Below are 18,159 nucleotides of genomic sequence, written 5' to 3'. Positions count from 1 at the left end.
GGTAGTTACATATGGAAGGATGCTTGTTGGATTCCTATCCCCCTGGGGAAGGAGTGCTATGACCTCTTGCAGTACAGGTGAGGTACAGGATTGTGAAATGGCTCAGATGGTTTCCCAGGACTAATGACTGACTGCTTGAAGTAATTTTAGCCTAATAGGTGTCAGAAAAAAAAGCGGAAGAAGAGCCCATTTGCATTCAAGAAACAACTGCCAGAGGAGAATGAGGCACTCTGCACTTCTCTGCTTCCATCCCCTTTCCAACATGCTGATGAGTAGCCTCATCAGAGAGTCAAGAAAGCCAATTCTGTCTCTACAGAACCTCTTTCTCTACAGGACCACTTTTCCAGAAGAGTACTTTCACCACTGGGCTATGCTTCAGTGCAAAAGAGCTTTGCTTTTGCCTTTTTCTCCTGTAAGATGCTACTCTTTATAATAAAAAGCAAAGTTTCTAGAATCACAGCAAACAAAAAAAAAAGGACAGCCCTCTTCCTAGGGGGCTGCTTCTCCAAGGAATGTGCATTCAGTTACTGTTTTATGAATGAGTATCAGGGAAGTGCTGTGAGATAGGCTCAGATAAGAACAAAATCAGACATAGAAGATCTTTTAAACTGCAGAATTTCTGAGGAAAAATAAATGAGAATTGCTAAGGGCTCTAAGCTTCTTCAGTATAACAAAGTTACTTTGCAGGTCAAGCTCACTGTGATGCAGTAAAAAAAAGGCTTGGGGGATCAGATGCTCTAAATTAAAGACCACAATGAACAGACATGGCTGGTATCCTGCACAAAATAGGCAAAAGAGACATTTTTATTCCAACTACAAATTAAAAAAAAAAAAGGAGGTTTGTTCTTGTTTTCAAGCTTTGTGGCAGTAGGCAGAACTGCATGGCTGGGGCAGGAGCCAGTGAGAAGGTTCAAACAGTTGGTCTGAAGACAGATTTTAAGAGGCAGTCAGTCATAGACAATGACAATAAAGCTGGAGCAGTACCAACTGAAGACAGAAATAGCCTCCACTACATTTAAAAGTCATAGACTTTCAGAGGAGAAGTGATGCTACTTAGAAAAGAACAAGTGGATGAGCTTGCCATTAAATCCATTAAATTGTTAATGCCAATATTTTCAGAGCACTCTGTTTTGTACAGGTAGCTGAATGAATCTGCAGTTAAAATATAGAAATATAGATTTTTAAAAACCCAGAAAATGTGCTTTCTACTCTATCCCTTTTTTTCCTTCTTTGCTTCACTGCTCTGACAATAGTTTGAGCCACACATCTATATGTGTGCATGCAGCAAAAACTCTAATTAGAACTTCCACATTTTTGCCATTTTAAAATGGTATCATTAAAGACTTAACAGTAAGAGATATATAAAGAAGAATGAATAAGAATTGTCTGAAATGTTGAATTTCATAGTTCATGACTATGCACTGAATTATGCAAATCATGTAATCTTAACACAGCTTTCTCAATGGAATATGTCTTTCTGCTACTAAATTGATTTTCTGTGTTGGCTTCTTTTACATTCTCTTGGTACTCCCTTGTCCTAGGCATAAAATATTAAAACATAGGGTCAAAAGCAGAATTCAGTGTAAATAGACTTAAAAAATCCAATGTTTAGAGAAAAAGGAAAAAAATAATGTGCAATGTAAAGTTTATGTTCAATGTGAACACCAGCTATTATCTACACTCTGGAAAGTTTTCAAGGACAAAAGCAAGACTCATGGATTTTTAAACCTGTGCATTTTACTGCAGGCTAAGGAAAGATAAAAATCTGTTATGCTGTGGTAAAACCAAACATTCTGGGGTTATATTTTATGGATGGAAATAAAATGGCTAACCTGAAGGGGTTGGGTTTGTTTTTGCGTTATTGTTGTTTTGTTGTGTTATTTGGGTCCGTCCACCCCCTCCCCCCCTCCCCCCCTGTTTTATCTAGATTTTAATCCACTGCTGTTCTCCCTCAAGGTAACTATTTTATTTCCTTGGCTGGTCTCTCTCACTCTAATATATTTGGTTACATTGTGGAGAAGGTAGTTAACCCAGCTGTTTCTACATTGGCACCAGCAACAACAAAACATTACTTTTTTTTTTTCCTTCTTAAACTGAAAAAGCAGTACTTAGAGTTGCTTTATTTGCTCCTATTTCCTTACTGTTCAAGGGAAACAACAGAATTTCTGTTTACCCTCACATTTTATGATATATTACAGAAAATTCAGCTTGTATATGGTTGGATTGAAAGGGGGAACTTCAGTACTGCTGGTCCCATACTTTCCAGAACAGGGAATTGAGATAAAATTAAAGTTGTGGGCAGCTAAGCAAGCTAACCAACAATAACTACAATGCTTAATGTCATCTTTATTTTGACAAGCATGAGAAAAGACAACAGACAGTACTGTGACAAACAAGAAATAGCTAAAATAGAGGGGGGGGGAAAGATATATTCTATATCTACTGATCCAGTGAAAGAATAAATACTATCGGTATTCAAAACAACACTCATAGTTCAGATTTAAGTCTCTTTAGTGTGATTTCTCCAAATGCCATGTGTATGCCTTTGAGAATCCATGTTTTAAAATATTTTTTAAGGTGTTTGGCTTTTCTGTGTGTGGGTTTTTTGTAGTTGTTGTTTTGTTTGGCTTTTTGGGGTATATTTAAAATATTTCAATTTGGTATATTTAAAATATTTTAATTTTAATATTTTTTTTTTATTTTTAAATATTTTGTTGGGTCTCAGGCAAGTTGTTGGTTATTGTTTTTTGTTCTTGTTGCTGTTTTTCCTTTCATACATTTGTGTAAAAACAACCATTGTGAAAAAAAGGAACACAGCAAAACTCATGAACAAACAAATCCCCCCACTTCCTTAAACCTGGTCTGACATACTTTAGGGAAGGATGCTGATTACCAGACTAATGAATAGAAGCATAAATCTAATATTTGCTGCAATCTTTATATTCTTATTCCTATTTTGGTCACCTTCAGTGGTGTAAAATTTCTCCTGTCTCCCCCACTTTTATGTCCTAGAGAGGGTCTTTCCCATTTCCTAACAGCCACATCAACCCTCACATATTTGGTTCTGAGAGCAGGTCAGTCAGTGGGAATCCACATGAAACTCCCTTTCCTCCTTCAAAATTCTACTTAGAAATCCCTTCCCCTGCTGCTTAATCTGATATTTTTGGTGAGGGGCATACCATAGGGTATCTGAGCTATTAAATTAACACAGAGCCACCAAATGAAAATGATTAAAGATAGCTATGTATATGAATTAACAGCTTCCTGATGGGATATACAGTGAAAGGGGATTTTTGTGTTACTTCTAAATGGGGGCATGAACTGAAATAATGGTCAAGGACTAAACCCCTTAAATAATCAATGTCTGCAAAATTAATCTGTGTGCTTTGCTAGAACACAGGAATACTAAAACTGGTACATACGTATAATTCATGTATAAGAAGAAAACTAAAGTGCATAACCAACATCAATTTAAGATATGTGGCCTAGAAAGGCTTCTGTTAATGTAAAATGGTTAAACTGAATGCTCAAGAAAATGAAGTATATCAATCAGGTTATGGTATTTTTTTCTGCTCTTCTAAAGCTCCATAGAGAAGTGATGAAAAACAATTACAAAAACCTACAGACAAGTGTCCCCTGTAACACTTAATATGCCTCAACTACTTTCAGTCACTGCTAAAGGAATGCCAGGTGGCTACAGAGGAATAGAAATCAGCCATTACTCAAGCACTGAGGAAGGCTTGGAGACTGTACACTTGTACACTGGATTCTTTAAACTGGATTATTGTTGTTAGTTCAGTGCTTAAATAATTGCATGGAACTGAATAACAAGGAATGAGTAGAAGGAGAGCTCTCCAAATTAATCATACATTGCCAGTGCTTGAAGCAAGAGCTTTCAACTTTCTTTTTCCTATTCTTGATTTTTGTCAAAGCAACAGTTGAGTACTATCATAGCGAGATTTCTCAAATGCTGATGAGATTAATTCAGACAGTAAGATGATCAAAGAGAGGCTGCTATGATGAGGAGAAGGACAAAGTGTCTAGGATGCAAGAAAAGAAATAGGTTTATTTAGTCTCTCAAAGAGAGTTGAGATGGGGTTGCTCTTTATCAATGCTTCAGGACAGTAAGCAGAAGATAAGAACTATTTAAGGTAGCAGATGATACAATCACATGAAAAAAAAACCCCAGCAGATTTCACACCGGCCAAGAATACACTTTAAAGCCATCCTCTGTCCAGAAGTAATCAGAGCTCTGACAGAAACACAGCCAAGGTATTCACATTGAGCCTTTGTTGCTGTTGTTCCTGGAGCAAGTTGTGTGCTTCAGACTTTTCATCTGCCAAACACCTTGGTGGCCCCACTTCTTTTCCTGGTTCAGCAGCTCCAGGATGAGGGGGGACAGAGGACATGATTTCATGCTGTTCAGTTCTCAGTCTTCCAGCTTCGTGTTGTACCACAGTCAACAAGTTGGCTCTTCTACACTACTGTAATTTCTATTCCTGTTCTTTCTTCATCAAGATCACTTCATCATTTTCTAACCCCCCTTTTTTTCCACGGTCTGTTCCTCTCAGTTGTGATTCCATCCTCCAAATTATTCCATCCAAAATAGATGTCTTGCTTTGTCATAGGTGGCTGTACCTAGTTTACAGAGGTATCAACCACCTCACTCAATGTCTCTGTTTATCTAGAGGGACACAGAAGACAAGTCCCTAGGTAGGAAGAGGGATGTCAGACTTTCACACAGAATCACACAGAATCAACCAGGTTGGAAGAGACCTCAAAGATCATCAAGTCCAACCGATCACCCAACCCTAACTAATCAACTAGACCATGCATTGCACTACTGGAAGTTTAAAGTGGAAAAGCAGGAGCAGGAAAAAAAATGAAAATACCATAATTAATTTCTTGGCACCCTAAAATGGGTACTTTTTAGGCAAGTGATGATAAAAGGTGAAAAGTAGTACATTAAATTTCTTCAGACACAGGAGGGTGCCAAAGCTGGGCTTGTGTATGTCTGCCAGAATGAGCTATTTAATAAATGAATGCTTTCTTCACTTCCTCCTGTGGAAAACTCCCAAACTGCTAGAAATCTATCCCAATGAAGAATTGTGCACTTCTGCAGTAACATTTGGCTGTTTTCCACATTCTTCCCCTTGGAAAAGCCCAGAATAAGTCAGAACTGTCCCCATGTTGCTTTACCACAGTGCATTGAGGCTTACGTGGCTTTTCTACTCTCTGTGCAACGTAACTGCACCGCAGGGTCTAGCCTTATGCATTTAAAATAATACTCCAGCCTTCAGTGCCACTGCAGGGAGCAGGCTGTTTGCTAGTGCCATGTTCAAACAGCCACAAAAATACAAAATAACCTTCACAGTAAGGCTCAGTCATTTAATCATAAAGATTATAATCAAGAGGCTGCTCAGCTGAGAATGCACATGAAGCTAGCTGGGAACAGAGAAGAAAAACAACCCAAGTCTCACTCAAGACTGTCAAGATACCTACAGTGCCACCCTCAGTTCCATCACCCTTCCCAGAATCTGTCTCTTAACATTAATCTAGAGTTGAAATTAATTTAGCAAATAGTTTAAAGTCTCAGAGATAACATAAAGCTTGTGAAAAGGCATAGCTGTTTCAGCAGTATGCTTCAGAGGCATTGCTGAACGCCCCTTTCACTGCTCTTCTTACAAACCAAATTCTATCAGACAGCAGGGGCAGGCTGCATCATTTATTACAGTTGAGGCTGTTCCCCTTTGTTTCTCAGTTGTCCCTCTCCTTTCTCACCTGTCTCTTAAAACACTTGTTTAAATGTAATTAAGCAGAATTTAATGGATGCCTCTCTCACAACTCATCTACTAAACCATGAGAAGCTGCAGGGACTTGGAAATAATCTTGAGCAGAGATTTTACTGGTCAAGAGTGCAATCCTTCAAACCTATCCTTCCACTTTTAAAGAACAGAATGAACATTTAAGCTCACCACTTTCTTTGCAAATATTCTCAAGGATGTTATAATTAAATTTCTGCACTGTGCTATTTGAACCACATAGAGGATGGCAGTGTGCTACTGCATGAAGTAGAGTCAATACACTGGATTTTTAGGAAATACTGGCACTAATACACCATTTCTTTGAGTCTAAAATATTTAGAGGACAAGAAAAAAACTACAGGGACCATTAAGTCTCACATACAAGCCAAATTTCTATTCAGCAAATATGCCAGTTTACTACTTTATACTTCCATGGGTGAAGTGCCACACAACACCATAACCCTTGTGGCTATTGTATGCTAATACAAACGCGGGTCCTATTAAAAATGAGTTGACTCTGAACAGCTACCTGCAGTAAAACAATCTCTCATCCTTCACCACATTGACCATCAAGGGTCAACAAAGAAGCCCTGTTCCTTTGAATCCAAGGATTATATTATAAGACTGCATCTTTCACTCAGTTACTAGTGAAGCATTCTTTCAAGATTTTACAGAAACCATTCTGAACACCATTTGGTGTTTCTGTCTGAGGGACAAGTAGTTATCTTTCCTTACATTCCAGCCTGTGAGGGAATGCTGCCTTTATAAGCAATTAAAAAAGAAAAAAAAGCCAACAACTCCATGAATATCAGCCTGTGAAATCAATTTTGGTATGATGCTGATGAAGTCTGCACTTTTCAACAGCTGTGAAGGTAGCTTCAAGGGTGAATGGTGATCTCATATTAAAAACCCAAACCAAAAAAAACAAGGAGCACAAAATCCTGAATTTTTATAAAAGAAACTCAACCCCCACATGCAGCTTACTCTTAAGAGTCAATCCATCCATCACCATTTAAGATAAAACCACATTTATGTACCTCTTTGTGGTAACATGAAGTTTGAATTAAGTTGAATATTGATCAGATGAGATAACTCGAAGACCAAGCACAAGCAATCCAAGGCATTATGGCCACGATGTGTATTGCACACTGAGAGGGGAATATCACAAACATGTTGGTAGAGGTGACCTGAATATGCAGAAATTTAAAATGCAGACGTGTCTGAATGAAATAAGTAGTGTTTGTTATGCCAGGCAGAGAGCATCCATGAAAGCCCTCCTGCATCACTTACAATGTAACCTGGCTGCAGTACAGGCTGGAAAGCTGAGATTGTGATTTATACTTCCCTCCCCCCCCCCCGTTTTGGATGTAAAAGTAGGCTGAATCATCATGTGTTTCAATAAATACAGAGTAAAGTGTATTAGGTAGCAGTTACAGAGCTGGGCTGACTCACTGATAAGAGAAAACAAAGAACTTGACATTAATCTTCTAATAAACATTACTGTATTTGTAGGTTTAGAACTGAAATGGGTAATGAATACCTAAGTACTGGGAAAAAAAAATGTTTGCAGAATGGCTTTCTTAAGAGCCAGCTTGCACTACATTTGTCATAATAATATCAATCACCTCAAACTCTAGGAGATTTCTCCTTCATGCAAAGCAGAAGCAGCATATATTCAATTTGATGAATTTGTCTGTAATTGTCAGCTCTGGATTTTGCCAATCCATTTTGCCCAGTGTAGCAGTCCAGCACACGGCCTTATCTGCTCTTTCAGTTCTGTTTGTGGATTAAAGCGCTCATAGCTGTGAGGAAATTAAGTAGTAACAAATTGGGCATACCCTGTGGAATTCACCCTTGATGTCTGATACATTAATAGCCATGGTAAGAGCTGGATTTTTGTTGGACGCGATACCTACAGAGCCATGCACCTGTAAAATATTTCAGGTAATATCATTTGGGTCAATTGCATTTCTCAGTGGAAAATAATTCTAACTTAATTTAGATAATAAATGGTCATTAATTTCACTGCTACATAGAAAATTGAAGGCATTTGTAATCTAAACCATCTCTCTGTAGATAATGTTTTTCATATAATTAGATCAATACATCCTGGTTATTGGGTAAGGTTGCCAGCTGGGATGACCCAAGCTTACTTTGTGTCACCAAAGGCAGCTGAAAAACAAAAGCTCTATTAGAAGAAATGGAACAAGATTTGTTCTGTTCATGGATAAGTGCAGTCTATTATATAAAATACATAAAATGTCAGTATGACTCTCACAATAGGAGGAGTGCATCACTTTCTATCTGGAGTGATCGATGCAGTACTTTCTGAAGCACTAACTCAATGGTAGGCGTCCACACCAATATTTAAGATATTACCTTCTACTTCACCAAGGATACTGGCAGGATGGTGACTATTAACTGAGACAATAACTATTAGCTGGGTGAATATTTCCCTTATAAACCAGAAAAATTATAGGCCCATTAAGTCTTCATCATTAAAATAACTTCTGAATGGAATGATGTAAATGATGCAAGGCAGAGAAAAGGAAAGGATGTGAATGACAGCTCCATGTTGCTTGCAGCCATCCAGTGGGCTATATGTGCTGAAGGAAAGGGAAGGTGAAGTAGCAAAATGTACAAGCAGGAGCCTGAAAAAAACACCAGAGGTGTTGACTGAACAGCTGCGTTGGGGAAAAACTGATGTGATGGCTCTAGTCAGCAAGTAATTGGAGAAAAATAAGGATGCTTCACATTTCAATTAGTGGCTGGACATGTAGGGATTACTAGGAATGAAGTGTTTACTTATAATGCTGAGTGAATTTTGTGATGGCAACAATCCTATGACAACACTGTTTCAGGACATGGTTTGAAACCTCCGTCACAAGTAAGGTGCAAACTAGTTTCTTCCAAACAAACTTGGCTTGCAGTTAGCCATATTTGAATTCCACCCAAGGAATTCATTAGGCAGTATTGATTTATTGATACAAGAGCCTGATCTAATTTGCATGTGTAAATTAGCAGGAAGAACATTTCCCATTACTTAGCTATGTGGTTGGCATGGCTGTTTACTTAATTTTCTCCTGCACAGCTCTGGTTTTTGCAAGACACATTTGCAGCCAAGGATGTCATCTCAGATTAGCTACGTGTTGCATATGTTTTATAAAAAAGCAAAGCACTACAAACTTAAATGTCTAGGAATTACAGTTTGCTACCAGGCATACAGGTCTCAAACCAAAATGCATGGATCATTTGGAGAACTTGGGTTTTCCACCCACAAAAGCAATAGAAAAAGTTTCCTTTAATCTCAAATTTCTCACAAGAAGAATGTTTTCTGTCACCTTGGACAGAATTTTCTTAGAATTATCCTATGCATGCCTTGGTTTCAGTACTTTGCCTTTGTGGAAGGCAGGCAACAAAACTTGCTTGAATAGAAGATAATACTTCTGCTCTACTACCCATTTTTATAATGAAATAGACATTTAGACACCTTCTCAATTCAAACAGAATTGGGCAAAGCAAGAAAGAGTCCAAATGAAGTTTTATAATCTCAAACCGCTTCATTTTACCAACTGGAGATGTTCAGACACTTCAACAAATCTAATTATGCCACTGGTTTCCTTTCAGAATTCCAGAAAGGAGAGAATCCTTGATGAATCCTAAGGGTTCATGTTCAGTCATCTTATATATTTGTTAACTAGAGGATTTAAAACACTTCTGAGAGCCCAAATCCCTCAACTCCCCAAAATGCAGATAAAGAAAATATGAAATCTGTGTAGTGTGCAATGGGAGCTGAACCCAGTGTGTCCTCCTCCAGAGTCTGCTCCTTCAACAAGTGTAACAAGGTAAAGGAGGACAACAAACGTCCATCAAATTAACTTCCAAGTGTCTCAATTATTTACGCTGAGATATGTAACTGAGTAACTTTTATTTAGTACTCACTTAGTAACTTGGAAAAGGATAAATAACAAAGTGAGATTATTCTAAAGCAGCTATAACCTTATATGACTGAAAACACCGTCGCTGCTTACTGATCTGTCAAAAACCCAGCAAGGTCAGAGCTGCTCTGAAATGGAAATTGAGCTGTATTCTTGTTTCTTTGCTGTAGTAGGAAGCAATTCTTGGAATGCTCATTTCCTTTTAAGTGAAGTTCACTAGAGAGCTATAACAGAGAAAAAAACACCACTCACAGAAGAGAAAGCTCCACAGCAAAAGAAAGCACTATAACCCCTTCTGCAGGCAGTGCATCAGAGGACCTGTATCAAACTGACATGTCAAATCAAAAGCCTATGGTGGCATGAAAAACAAGAAAGGTACCAAATTCAGGTGTTTTGAATTCAGGGATTAAAAATGAAATAACTGAGTTATTAGGAACATGGTGTCCAATGCCCCACATAAGCATCTTGCTGGCAGAAGACTGGGAGGTGACTGGAAAGGCTAAGCTTTCAAAGTTTCTGGAAAATGTCTCCCAGATTGCCAACTAATAATCCTGAAGTTTTCTCCAGGGAAATTGTTAGAAACTATAAAAAAAAAGGGCGAATTAGCAAAGCCACAATAAATGGGATCTATCGCAGAAGAATTAACAGAGCTTATATAAAGACAAGGCATGTATCAAAGATACTTTGTAAATATTTATAGTCAATAATAATGGAGTCAAAAATATGGATAAGGGAGAGAGAAGGTCAGTGCAACATCCAGGGATTTCCAAAAGGCTGCCTACAAGAATAATTTGCAAAGGTTTCAAACAGGCTGAGCAGTCAAGAGAAGGAAGGTCCTCGCATGAATAAAACAGCTGATTAAAAGGAAAGATATTGAAGGTTAGTTTAAAAGTAATTTCTGTCCCTGAAGAGAGATACTCAGCAGAGTCTAACAGGATTTATTAGAGACCCTGGTGTTCAGCATGTTTTTAAGTTATCTCAAAAAAGGAGTGAAAAGTGTGATGACAAACTTTCAGGATGCTACTGTTATTCATGGTGGTAGAGATAGAAATTGACTGTGAAGAACAGCAGAAAAATTTTGCAACCAAGCAGCTGAGTGAGATAATGGCAGATGAAATTCAGGAAGGATGGTTGTAAAATGATGCACAAGGGAGAAAATAATTTTACCTACAGAGTGATAAGCCAACCACTAATATGTAGGAACAGGATGTTAAGGTCACTGTAGATAGTGCTGTGAAAACATAAATCCAATACCCAGGAGTGCAAAAACACAGAAGTGAATGTTAGTAATTACTAAGGAAGGAACAGAAAAGCAAACAAAAAAATCATTATCTCATTGTGCAAATCCTCTGCAGTGTTGTTGCATCTTTACTGCTGTATGCAGTTCTGGTCTTCCCTTGCAGTCAGAATAATTCAGGATACAGAATGGCTCCCATGAAAGGGCCCACTGGCTGCACTAGCGCTTCCTCAGCTTCAATCAAAATTGGTTAACAGCCCTACTTACACTGCTGCTGCAAAATAGAGGGAAAAGATGACATTTGGAACATCTTTCAGCTTTCTGGGTGACTGTTTGCTGCAGTGTGAAGTCTAGTGATGTTGATAAAAGAGATTTAAGTCTAAGGATTTAATGTGCAGAAACTTATACATGGATTTCCCAACTGGTAACAAAGGAGGGCAAATGCCTGTAATGACTGTTTCACTAAAGAGATTGAAAAAAAGCTGAACCAACCACTCTAACATTTTTTTTTCTCCATGTAGTTAAAACAACAGCATATTGAATTTAGGGGAAATCTTATTTAGAAACTACTGGTAATCTAAAGTTTTATTTCTATTTTAACTGATATTGGTTAACCTTTGAAGCTGGAAGAGGAATTATTCTTGTGGGCTGCAGGGAATAGCCATAAAGAATTTAAGTGGGAAATCACAAGACCAGAAATCAGGAACTACTTGGATTTAATACTGCTGGGAATGAATCAATACAATATGGGAGTACAAAGGTGTTCAATCTCAAGAAACCAAATTTTAGGGAATTAACAAAGTTAGCAATAAGCTTGCTAAGGGAATCAGTAAACTGGAACAGATCAATGCAGATCTCAGTGTAACCTCATTTAAAGTGGCTACACTCTGGAGCAACTAACTGACTTGTGCTGGAAAATATGTTATTAAAGAAGAAATTATAAAAAGAGTAAGCAAATTATATGGGAAAGTCAGACCTAAAGGCTTTAAGATCACAGCAGGAAAGGTGTAATAACCTGTCTGGTGCCGTAGAGAAAAAGAACAACAAATCTTAATTCCAGGAAAAAGGATTATGCCTTTGCCACCAGAGGATGTGAAGTTTAAATGAATACTGCACAGCATTTTCATTCTTGTCTCACTGGCCTTCATCAGTCTGGTTAAGCTCAGTGCACAGAGCAAAGATGATTCTTCAGCATTGTTCCCAGGCATACAGACTTATTTGAATAACATTAGCCCCCAGGAGTAAATTAAATTCATTTTTTCCCCAAATTGTTCTCCACGTCTGCACATCATTATTTGTACATAGTACATAATTGTACTAATGCTGGCAGCTGAGCTACTGTAAATTATTTCTATCTGAAAAATTAAGCTCAAACTTCAGTGCTTTGTGAAGGTTGCAAGGATTTATTTATTTATTTTTTCAATTCCAAGAGGAGATTTATAGTAATAATGCTAGTCTTGAGAAGCCAGCACTGGCAATTCAAATGTGGAAGAGACTGGCAAGGACGCTTCTCACATTTGATCTCACACAACACTGCCTACAGATATTTTGTATATGTGAACAAGAAAATCTTTAGGTCTCTGTAGTTTCTAGGAAATCACATTTTGATTCAGCACAAATGTAAGATTTTATAGAACTATGCAGGAGGCACTCAGCACATCACAGTGGATTTAAGCCCTTAATACATAACAAAGGATTTAAGCCCTTGGGTAGCCATGCTCTTGGTATCACTAAGGCAGGCTCACTAAGGGGGGAAAGATAGTTTGTTCTGTACCAGTTTGTTACCATAGCAGACTTAAAAGTTTAAAAGTTTCAGCTAGGTACCAGACAGGCCGCGGGGGGTGGGGGTGGGGGGGGGGGTGGAGGGCAGGGGTGGGGAGGGGAGGGGAAATTACCTCCCTCTGATGCTCCACTTGCTTTCTGGGCTTCTATTCTCAGTGTCCCTGAAGCATCGGACATTCATGACAAACAGGGACATATCTGAGCCCTCCTAGAGGCAGTATTAAAATCTCTCCTCTCTTGGATCTGCACTCCTTGCTCATGGTTAAATCAGCTGCTGACATTGGGATCAGGAGGAAAACTGACTTGGTGGTTCCCTCTCCCTCCTGACTCCAGACAGGTCACAGGATGATTTTTTGGTTTGCTTGTTTTGATTCCTGATACAGAACGTGAATATCCTTCAGCTCTTGCTTTTCAAATCTTGTCATATATTGCAGATAATGTTTTCTAGGTTTGTTTTGTTGGGTTTTTTAAGATTGTGTGTGTGTGTGTTTTTAACCAAGGTGTGTTTTGCATGTTTTGAAGAGTGTGATGTGGCCAAGGCAGGGGGAAAAGAATGAAGAGAAGATGTTTTGGGGTTCTCACAGGCTAGCAATTTGTTGCATGGTTACCTGCATCTGTATTAACAACCTCAAATCCTTCCATGATTTTCCTCTCCTATTTTCTTTGCAACAAAACAGTATCAGAATTTATCATGTTATATCCCACAAGTATCAACTATAAAATGGGGATCAGGTCCTTATTATCACAGTTTCACCCACCCTTAAGGAAAGCAAATGTTCCTCTCAATGTCTCACTTAAGGAAGACATATCCAAGGGGATTTGCTAACATAACTGTTGAAAAAGAATAAATATTTCACTGTAAACATTAGTTCACAGAAGGATGTTAGATAGCAATATGGCAGCTGGCTTACAGTTGGGAAAAAGAGAACATAACGTGAATAAGGAAACACAAAAGAGAAAAGAACTCTTAATGCACAAGAAAATGGTGTTAAGGACTACATAAGATGATTTTTTTAAATCAATGAAGACCTTCCTCCTGAGGATCATTGTTCAGTCACAGACCAACATAACCGAACATTATCTACACTAACGATCTCTTCTTCCCATTATTTCCAGTCCTTTCCACACATGCATCCCAAGAGCAGCATGTTGTATCATGTGAAATAAAAAAAGCACTACTGAGGATTCTGAGAAAATGAGAATGATTTTTTCTTTTAACCTAAACAGCTACTTAAGAAATGGAAAGTATATTATAGGCATATCCTGTAATTCAAGAAAAGAAATTAAAGTATCAGCATAAAACAATTATTTTAATAAAAGCAAATAGAATTGCTAGTAATTTGTTACAGAAAGATCTAATAAACTGAAATCCTTGTATAATAGTTTCTTCAATGAGATATTGTAGTAACAAAGGGCATAAATAAGCTGAGGAAAAGCTAAAGGTTTAAATTGGTACAAGAATAGATGGAAAGGAAACAAATCATCATTCAATGAACTGAAGTTTAATGTTTTAAACTTCAACAGTCAATGTCACCTTTAGTCCCCTAATCATACAAATACACACATAGAAGCACACTAGTAAATTATACATATATTTTTCATTGACCTACTTCTGTTCCAGCTCATTAAAGTGACTACTTTCTCCTCTGGTCCCCTCTGGCTAGGAGTAATGGTGTCTCTGCCTTCTGGCTAGGTGATAATTAAATCCACTAAATAAGTGGCAAGTAGGTGGGAAAGAAACCATTTATGCTTATTCAAAAGGGAGTGGCTCAATTAACACTTTGTTTAGAAAGGTGGCTTTTAAAACGTTATAACTTGAAAATAATTCTGAACTCTATTCCCTCCACCCATAACCGAGTTCGTTTGGTTCTCCCTTTCAGGCCATACCTCTCATACAGGAACCTCTACTTGGAAACAAGAAAGGGAAACAGACTCATAGCAAAGATCTGAATAAGGGTCAGCACCCAAGGAAAAATGCTGATTGAATGGCTCAAAAAAGGGGGAAAACACCAAAAAATAGTGGTGGCAGTTCTGTTCTGAGCCTGCTTCTGGCTGAACAGAAGCTCTTGGCCAAATCAAAACACACACCTCTGTTTATCCATTCCTGAAGTAAAAACACTTGTCTTGTCCTTGGATCACAATACCTACAGTTTGATCCAAATCCCAGCATCCTTTGATTGGCCTTATTTGATTCAAAGTGAAATAGTAATTAATAATAATAGTAATAATACCTCTATTCCTGACACTAAAACATCTTGAAATGTAGAGGGAACAGCCCAGTATGTCTATCACAATATGGGTAGCATGGAATTTTTAACCTCCTTTGGCTCATTACTTCTGGAAATGTTGAATGACCATGTAAGAGTGGAAAAAAAAATCTTTTCAAGTGGGTATTTATTCTAAATTGGTATAGTTGTAGCTACTCCTTCCATGAGTAAGGAAGACTAGAGATTCAAGACTGTTAACAGACCTGAAATTGCTGATGTCCTAATGACATTTTTCATAAAGGTGCTGTTCCAGTCATAAAAAAATTTCTAAAATTCATTTTTCTTCTGCCACTCTCAGGCTGACAATTTATCAGATAGGCCAGGGAAACAAAACAAAAATAAGGATAAAGGAAGAGAGAGCACTCAAGAGGAAGGGGGAAAGAAAAAGCAAGTGAGATTTTCCTGCTCTTTTCTTGCCATTTGGAAACAAAAGTCTCTAGATTGCAGCAGTTTGGAAAGCTGGATGTAGCTAATTGAACTGTGGCGTGAACTGCCCTTTCCCCACAGGAATGTCCAGATTCCCACTCTATCTCAAGCCACAAAAGTGTTTCTTGACTGTTTTTTCAATGGCGTTGGGGGGTGGTGTAAAAAAGTGAAAACAGTGTGTAATTACTACAACTGGGTTTGTGGGTTTGGGTTGGCTTTTTTTCCCCCAGCAGCAGCATGCTAGCTCTTTCGGAACTGAGGCATTAATAGGTCCTGCAGTTGTAAATGCTTTGAAGGACTTGATAGCGATGATTAAACCAGGAAATACTTCTGAAACATCCATCCGCATTTTGTACATATTTTTAGGAGTAAATAAAGTCAGAAAGAAAGATGACAAAGTGACAAATACAGAGTGACATATTACTCTGTTAGCAAAGAATAGAAATAACATGGTTATAAGAATAGCCTCTCAACTTCCTTGGCAAAGGACAGTTCAAACAAATTTTTGAAGACATAGTTAGCACAAAAACCTGCAGGGTAAAAACAAGCCTGAGGCCAAAATGTGTAAATCAGCAGAAAATGACTTCTGGATACCAATAAATATTTAAAACAAAGCTTCACAACAAATTTTGTTGATTCACTTAAACCAGTGAAAAGCACCAGTTTCACTTCCTTAGTGAAACTTGTCAATACTTAGTGAATTCTCACACAGTAAATTCTCAGAAGATGCTTATTAATTTCCATGTTTATAAAATGAGGCAGCACTGTAAGATTAAAAGTCTAGTTACTAGAGAAAAAATTATATATCAAATGTAATTGAAATTAATTGAATTAGGGACTTTAATGAAGCATTTGAAGAGTGTAAAAGTAATGCAAAAACCTGTTGCTTTCCTCTCAACCAACAAACTGGTGTTACTTTCTTTCTGATGGTTCTGGTAAGAATAATCATTGTGGATATCTTTCTTCTTGTTGAAGACTTTACCTGTATGTGATCTTTATAAAGCGTAATCAGGCAGTTTTGGTTACCTCTGTCAGTCAGGCTCCAAACAGTGATGGAGTGGGTCCTGAAGCACATAGTTCCTCTTTACGACTCATCTTTTCCCAGTACCCTCGCAAAGAATTTTATTTATCTGGGCTTTGGTACCCAGCCCAAGCTGGATAATCACACAACTACTACTGACATACTATGAAGCTGCAGTTTCTTTATCCACTTTTTAATCACTTGTTATATGAGAAGCATTTTCCTTTGTCTCTGAGGCAGGCATCAGTCCCAGCTAAGTTCCAGTACCACACCACTATTGCAGTCAAAGGAACATTGCAGCTGTGCTCAGAGACAAACTTTACTGAGGGGAGTTACAGATACTGGTGCAATTTTGCTAGGTAAACAAGACAGTAGGTATAAGAACATAGATGAATGTTGATATTCAGTGTACAGATTAAATCTTGCTTATAGAAGGTTTAAATTTACATGTTAGAAGACATGTGTGATGAGCCCAGACTCACACTGTACTGGCATGACATAAAAAACATCTCCTCAATGAGCTTACAATGTAAAATCTCATCAATTTCCTTTGCTTTGTGGTTTGTGTTTTTTTTGTTTGTTTAATAATCTATATTTAAGATAATTCCTTAAAATCATCAAACGGGAGTAATTTAAAACATGACTGGAGTAGTGACAGGTATTTAAAACCCACCCAGTTAAAATACACATCCCTTCCATCAGACACTGAACTGAACAGGTGCATACTGCATATGGACTAGGGCTGACCAATATTCAGCCAGAAACAAAACATGATCACAGTGCTTTTGAGGCTGGGAATGAGAAATGCACTGGGCATGCACATTCATTTTGTTTTAGAATAGGATTCCTGTGACTAGGAGTAACCACATGCATCTGACACAGAAGTGGTCCTAAAGGTGTCCAAGATGTATGTTTGCCTCATGGAAAAGAGTACTAAATAAATAGAGACATTTTAAATAAACAATCCTTGCAGCATTTTGTCTCACAGAAGCCTTCTCCAGCTATTTCATAAAGCTGCTTTCTTAGTTACTCTTCCCTGCCCTCTCTAGAGCTCAGCCCTCCCAACTCACCACATAAAACCAGTAATGATCAATTCCAAGCCATTAGAAACACTCTTTTTTTCCTAAATCTCATATTTTGGAACCTGATTTTTTTCTTTCACACTCTGCTAACTCATCAAGCAACAAATGGAAACAACCCAACCTACAATATTCTCACCCAACAGAAGGTTTTGAAAGCAGCAAACACTACACAAAAATTGAAAGGGGGAAGTAGACAAGCCAAACAAACAATTCTAGTGTCGGGCCACCTTTATATCATGCACAGTATATAATTGAGAGCTGTGTCTGGCTGTTCAGATAAGCTCTTTTTCAAAGCTATGTGCTGATTATCCAATTGGATGTCTTTAGATGAGGTCAGAGTTGCATACCAATTGCCAAAATGAATGGCTGAGTTGCAGTCCTTTTATTAAAAGCACAAAAACCCCTTCCTTTGCCTACTGCATTTGATAATGAGAGAAATGCTTTTGTCTGGAAGATAAAAGCAATAAGAAAAGGAAGAAACTTTTGTGAGAAGAAAGAAAGGCAAAGATGGAAGGAGAAAGTGACAGTATGAAAATTGCATCCTTGTACAAACTCTGCTGTCAGGTTCAGGTAACACCGCTTCTGGCACAGCCATCAACGGA

Source organism: Dryobates pubescens, chromosome 24 (genome assembly GCF_014839835.1).
Source record: "Dryobates pubescens isolate bDryPub1 chromosome 24, bDryPub1.pri, whole genome shotgun sequence".
Classification (NCBI taxonomy): domain Eukaryota; kingdom Metazoa; phylum Chordata; class Aves; order Piciformes; family Picidae; genus Dryobates; species Dryobates pubescens.
Note: the sequence above shows the minus strand (reverse complement) of the source record.